Source organism: Engraulis encrasicolus, chromosome 13, assembly GCF_034702125.1.
Source record: "Engraulis encrasicolus isolate BLACKSEA-1 chromosome 13, IST_EnEncr_1.0, whole genome shotgun sequence".
In the NCBI taxonomy this organism is placed as follows: Eukaryota; Metazoa; Chordata; class Actinopteri; order Clupeiformes; family Engraulidae; genus Engraulis; species Engraulis encrasicolus.
In genome coordinates, this window is record NC_085869.1 from 4,370,041 (window position 1) to 4,376,722 (window position 6,682).

Here is a 6,682-nt window from a genome sequence, read left to right on the forward strand (position 1 = left end):
TGCAAAGGTCATGATTATGGCCCCTACCACAAATGCAGGAGGGCCCTGGACAAATGCCCTGCTTGTCCCCCTATAGCTCCGCCCCTGGTAATTCATGTGACTTAGGCATTTTCACAGGAGCTGCTGATGTAACAGCAAACTGGTTTTTCAAGAGGCATTACAAGACATTGATGCAGAACACCATCCCAGTTTTTGGATATGTTACAAACAGACATCCTATCATTCCAAAACTGTTCAGTTAATTGTGGTGATTGCTGTCATTGTTTTGGTATAGCATGGAAAAGTTGCCCCCCAATATCAGGTTTTCATAGGAGCAGTGGAAGTCACACAACAGTGGGTTTTTAAAAAATCATTGTGACCAAATGAGGCAGAATACCATCCCAGTTTTTGGATATGTTAAGAACAGACATCTAATCTTTCCAAAACTGTTGATAATACGGTGGTGAGTCGTGACATTTTTTTAAAATAACGTGGCAAAGATGGCACCAAGTTTCAGTTTTTCCATTTTAAAGACTTCATATCTTCTAAACTGTTCATCGCAGAAGATCAGTCTTTCAACACAACATGCACAGAATGGTTGGGAACATACATTGTCCATATCAAACCTCTGTCTTTAAAACTGCATTTACCAGAGTCCTTCAAAGATGCCCACAAATTCAAAGGTGAGAATTTTTCAAGCAACTTTAAGCCCCCAGAAAACGGTGGTTAATGACCATCGGATATGTGAAAATCCACATTTCACAAGTACATGTTCCAAATGTAACCCCTTGAAATTCACAAGGACCTACTTAAAGTAGTTTTTTAGATACAACACTCTGAAAGTGGGCTCTCTGAGAAGTCTGTTCCAAATGAGTCAGGGGGGTACCTGACAAAAACATTTTTAATGACAAAACTATGAGGAGTTGAGAGCTATAATTTTGCACTTTTCCTATTGGGACGTTTGTGAACCTCCTTGATTTTTTTCTGCCAAATCTGAGATGGTCGTGCGGGATGATTCGGAGATTTGGCGTGGAATGACCCTGCTGTAATTGTAGCATTGGGCTCTATTGATCCCAGAAGTTGCTAACTGTGACGCTACAGGGGCTTACTGGGGGTGCTAGGCCAAACTAGGTCAAATTAGGACAGATACCGAATACTTGGCTTAACATTAATGAAACTTTGAATTAATGAACATTAATGAAATTTAGAATATCCTATAGGCTATGACTTTTTAGTAGTAGCATGAAAAAACAATTTAAAAACTAGAAGCGCCCAGAGAGCGCAGACCTCCACCAAGGAAGCTGCTTGATACATTTGATAATTTTACACCCTCACCCTACATTTTACAAGTCTCTCTGCCTTGTTTTTGTGCTGTTCCCGCAATTCAATTTCTGGTCATTAGGGGGCGTCTAGATGGTAAAGAATCTTTTGAAAAGTCCTGGTTCTGGTTCGTAATCCGGATCACCACCATTTCATCTCTTGTTCCTTGGGTCATTACTAACAGCTTCACAAAGTTTCGTCCAAAACGGTTGCTTAGTTTTTGAGTTATGCTGCTGACAAACAGACAGACAGACAGACAAACAGTCGCCAACGCGACCGAAAACATTAACTCCTTGGCAGAGGTAAAAAAGAAAGGTGGGATCTCATGAAGGCCTGAGCCGATGACATTTTATTCATTTTCAAACATCGCAATAAAAGTTTGATTGCAAGTGGAGCCTTTTGCTGTTGCATTTGACTATTTATTTGCAAAGGATGAGTAGAGATTCTCATCGTGGAAAGCTAATTATATTTCAGATTAGATCCATCATGATCTATACACACATGCAATGTCGGTATAGACTATAGTATAGTGTGTCACATCTTAGATTAAAATCTAGCCAGTGACGCAGATGAATGTGGAGGAATTACATTAAATAGGAAATGGAAAATAAGGAGATAATAGAAAGGAGCACTCTAATCCCACAAGCCCTCCTGAGGTCCCACTGTGATGGGAAAAGTAGTTTTTTTATAGAAATTCATCAGCCTGAGAGACATAGCAAGCGAGATTGCGGTGCAATAATAAAAAGACTAACAAAACAGTTTTCAAGATGGGCTTGTGAAAGCAAACAGGCAAAATGAGAAGAGAAGAGATCCATTACTGCCCTCGCCAGACGCCACATGTCCTCATCTGTCCTTAGAGAGCAAACAATGCTATTAGGTATTGGCCAGAGACCATGGCTACAATCAACACACACACACAAGCACGCACGCACGCACTCACGCACGCACGCACACACACACACACACACACACCTCTGTGGGATGGCTTTGAGACCCCAAATAGTTCTTCCCTTTTCTTCTCACCGCTTCACCGCTTGAAAGCAAATTCCCAATCAACACCATGCCACAGCCATTTTAGATCTCACTGCTCAGAGCTAGTAAGCTACAGTGTGTGTGTGTGTGTGTGTGTGTTTGTGTCTGTGCAGGGCCGGCCCGAGGCATAAGCGAACTATGCAATAGCTTAGGGCCCCCACGCCATCAGGGGCCCCCTCCACCATTTCCCTAGTCAAATATTTCTTTAGTATGTACCACTTACTGCCACAATGGAAACAGGAGTCATAATATATCGGGGTACGCCTCAAAGGCGGTGGGTAGGCCTACAACGTAATTTTTTTAAAAAGACATTTTTAAAAAAGACATAACGAAGAGTAATATCTCCTACCCCTGACTCGTGCAAGGAAATTAAGCACCTGATGCTGTGTAGGTGGTGGTGGGGGCCCCAGATGAAATTTAGCTTAGGGCCCCATAAAGGCTTGGGCCGACCCTGTGTGTGTGTGTGTGTGTGTGTGCGTGTGCGTGTGCGCGCGCGCTTGCGTGTGTGTGTGCGTGTGTGTGTATGAGTGTGTGTTTGTGTGTGTGTCTGTGTGTGTGTGTGTCTGTGTGTGTGTGTGTGTGTGTGTGTTTACGTCATGCCACAGCCAATTTAAATCAGTTCAGGTGGTCCTGGACCTGAGTGCTGAGAACAAGGGCCCCTACAGTATGAAGAAAAAGAGGAAGAAAGAAAGGAAGAAAGAAAGAAAGAAAGAAAGAAAGAAAGAAAGAAAGAAAGAAAGAAAGAAAGAAAGAAAGAAAGAAAGAAAGAAAGAAAGAAGGATGGGAGGGGAGGGGAGGGGAGGGGAGTAGAAAAGAAGGAACGTTTTTTATTGCTGGTCCGTGTGTGTGTGTGTGCGTGTGTGTGTGTGTGTGTGTGTGTGTGTGTGTGTGTGTGTGTGTGTGTGTGTGTGTGTGTGTGTGCGCGCGCGCGCGCGTGTGTGTGTGTGTGTGTGTGTGCGTGTGATGGCTTCATTACTTAGGCGGTGTAAGGTGGGTTAATGAGGCGAGGCCAGTGTGTGTCGGGGGAGCAGAGCAGAGCAGGGAGGCGTCTCAGGCTGGCCAGCCCCCCACTGATGCAGCCTGACATTTACGAGATGATGGAGAGAGAGAGAGACAGAGAGAGAGAGAGAGAGAGAGAGAGAGAGAGACAGAGAGACAGAGAGACAGAGACAGAGACAGAGACAGAGACAGAGCAATGGTGAGGATGAAAAAAGACATCTACCCACCCAGATGGAGATGCCAGCATCCACACAACCCTGTACCCCCTCCTCTCTGTCTCAGCGTGGCATAACCCCTCTATATCATGCTCAGCATGACATAACCCACTCTACTCCTCTACAGAGAGAGAGCGAGAGCTAGAGAGAGAGAGAGAGAGAGAGAGAGAGAGAGAGAGAGAGAGAGAGGATGAAAAAAGACATCTACCCAGGTTCTGGAGGAGGGGGTTGAGACAGTTCTGGTAGGTGGGAGTCGGTGGGAGTTGTGGCTCTGGAGAATTGTAATATGGAGATGCAGCACCTCAGAGTAAAAGGGTTTATGAGGCGGAGACCAACAAGAATAAAACAGTCAAATAATAAAAAAGCACTTCATATGAGCAAGAGGAGAGAAGCCAGCCACGCAGGGCAGACAAGATGTTTAAATCACTTTCATGATTCATGCTCATTTTTTTTTTTACTTCCACGAATGCAAACATAAATCTCTCTGCACCCATACAGCCATCCATGCTGAACAACAACTGCTGTGGAATGGCAGACGAAAGGAGATTAAAGGAAAACAGAACAGCAAGTGGAAAAAGAAGATGAAAACGAAATAATGGTTGTGGTGTCATCAGCGTTGCATCACGCCTTTGGGCAGTGTTGCCAGATTGGGCTGTTTTCCCGCCCAGTGCATATTGGGCGGGATTTAGTGCTTCCAGACAGGTTTTATGCAGTTTTGGGGCTGGTAATCATCACTCTCATCTGACAACCCTGCCTTTGGGGCACACTCATCTTTGTTGCTTTCAAAGGATTGTGTCTGGTCCCCCCAGCGTTTGGGCAGAAACGTCTTCAAAGACCAGAACGGCACCCACTCGTACTTTTTGATGGACTAATGGAGGCATATAGTATATATAAATGGGTGAAAGACGTTTTTGGGCATATAGTATGTATATAAATGGGTGAAAGACGTTTTTGGGCATATAGTATGTATATAAATGGGTGAAAGACGTTTTTGGGCATATAGTATGTATATAAATGGGTGAAAGACGTATTTGGGCTCAGACCTCAGGTTGAGTATTTTTATTTTATTTTATTAAAGGATCCTGTACCAGTTCGCTAGTCTTCCTGGGGTCCTAATTGCAAATACATGTAACACATCACATTTCAGATTAATTAACAATACGAATAGACATGCCTTGCAAAAAATAAAGAGTTTTTCAAAGACTCAAGTAAATAAAATACAAGACGATCTCAAAAGGTCAGCAACAAGAAATGAGTTATGTCCTTTAATGCCCAGAATAGTAATACGCTGCAATAATATGCTGCAATGAATATGCCTCTTAGATAGTCCACTGAAAACAAAACTAAAAATCCATACAATAGATGCACTGGCTGTCGTTGCGCCGCCCTGACGTGTGTGTGCTGCTACTGCTGAAACGTCACTGACCCAAGTACAGTAGGTTATATAAAATATCTGCAGTTGTATGTAATCTGCCTTTGGTCCAATCCAATAATTGATTCATTTATAAATGGGTAGGATGTGTTGCATCAGTGTAACCCCCAAGTTAACAGGCCTTAAACCCTCCTCTCTCTCTTCCTCTCTCTCTTCCTCTCTCTTTTCCTCTCCTCGAGGCCAGGTGTGCTATATTTCATGTGTGGAATTGTCAGATGTTGTCATATGGTGTTAATTCAATTTGCCAACAGCAGTTGGAGATGTTACTGTGTCATCACGGTTTGGCAGTTATAGAGACAGGAGGTGAGGGAGATTAAGTAGAAACACTATACAGATAAATGCACTGCATTTTAACACATGACTACAGGCCTACTGGTGAGTTAATGAAATTTGCTTTTTTTTTACAAGGCCTATGACATTTTTATGAATGTGTTTAGTTAAGATTTAGTACACACCAGAGGCAAACCCTGTTTATTTTAATTAAGATAATTGTTTGTACAACAGCAACAAAGACACTTTCCAAACTATTTTCATCTTTTAAAACATCTCCTGACCCGCCAGGTTGGTGGGGGGAGTAATTAATCAATTCACTCCCCCATCCTCCTCCATGACTGAGGTACCCTGCATGGTACCGTCCCCCCGCACTGCTTCCTTTGCACAGGTGAGGCATAAATAAAATTTCGTTGTGTGCAGTGTGCATTGAACACTTCTGTGCTGTGGAGTGCTGTGTCACAATGACAAAAGGAGTTGGAGTTTCCCAGGTGGACTTTCAATTTTTTTTTTTTTTTTTTTAAATAGCCTATGTGAGGACTGTCATTCATGGAGAACGAAGTGAGAAACGGAATTTGAAGCTTGAAGGTGCAACACTTCGAAAATCTTTAGTTGCTCCTGTTGCTTACAAATGAGCTCTTTTGACTGTCACTGCGTGCATTAAAGATGTGCACGCCTGTCCCTTATGTGACACTTTCTTCATCCAGAGCAGCATGTAGTAAATTAGGTATGGGGCTGATTCTCTGGATCAAAGGGGTATATGTGCCGCCTGCTCAAGGGCAGCTTATTTATGGATGAGGACATACAGTACAGATCACTCATATTCTACAAACCTGGAATCAGACAGGTACCATGTATCAAACATGAACATCTCAGGAATTAAGCAGGAATTAAACATCATAGCCACAGCTTCCCTGTTTACCGCTGCCACCGCATCAGATGTAGCCTACATAAAGAAAACCAAAAGAGAGAAAAAAGGAATAACTCACGTCATCTGCCATCAACACATCAGGTCCTTTTAGTCGGTTTATGTAGAATAAATGCAAGCCGAAAATATATCTCACCAGGGCTTGCCTGGGGGACAAAAAGGGCCCGGGCACTTTCGGCTTAAAGGGGCCCCTCATAATAAGCGGTGCAGAACTGACACTCCCCGCTCCCTGGGCCCCGCACCCTCGTGGGCCTTACATTTTTGAAAATAGGAGCCGGCTTTATTACGTGACTATACCCAAACCGTGATTGCAGCTGCCAGTTTCACATGCCCCCCCCACCACCACCCCAGGACCTGCCCCCCAAATTTTCTGTGCACGCCAGTGACTATAGTATTCAAACACATCCACACTTATCATCTTTCTGCCGTCCTACAAGTGTTTCGCTCTGCTGTTGGCGATAAAACATATATGTCTGCCAAAAGTTGCAGACTTCAACACAGCATCTG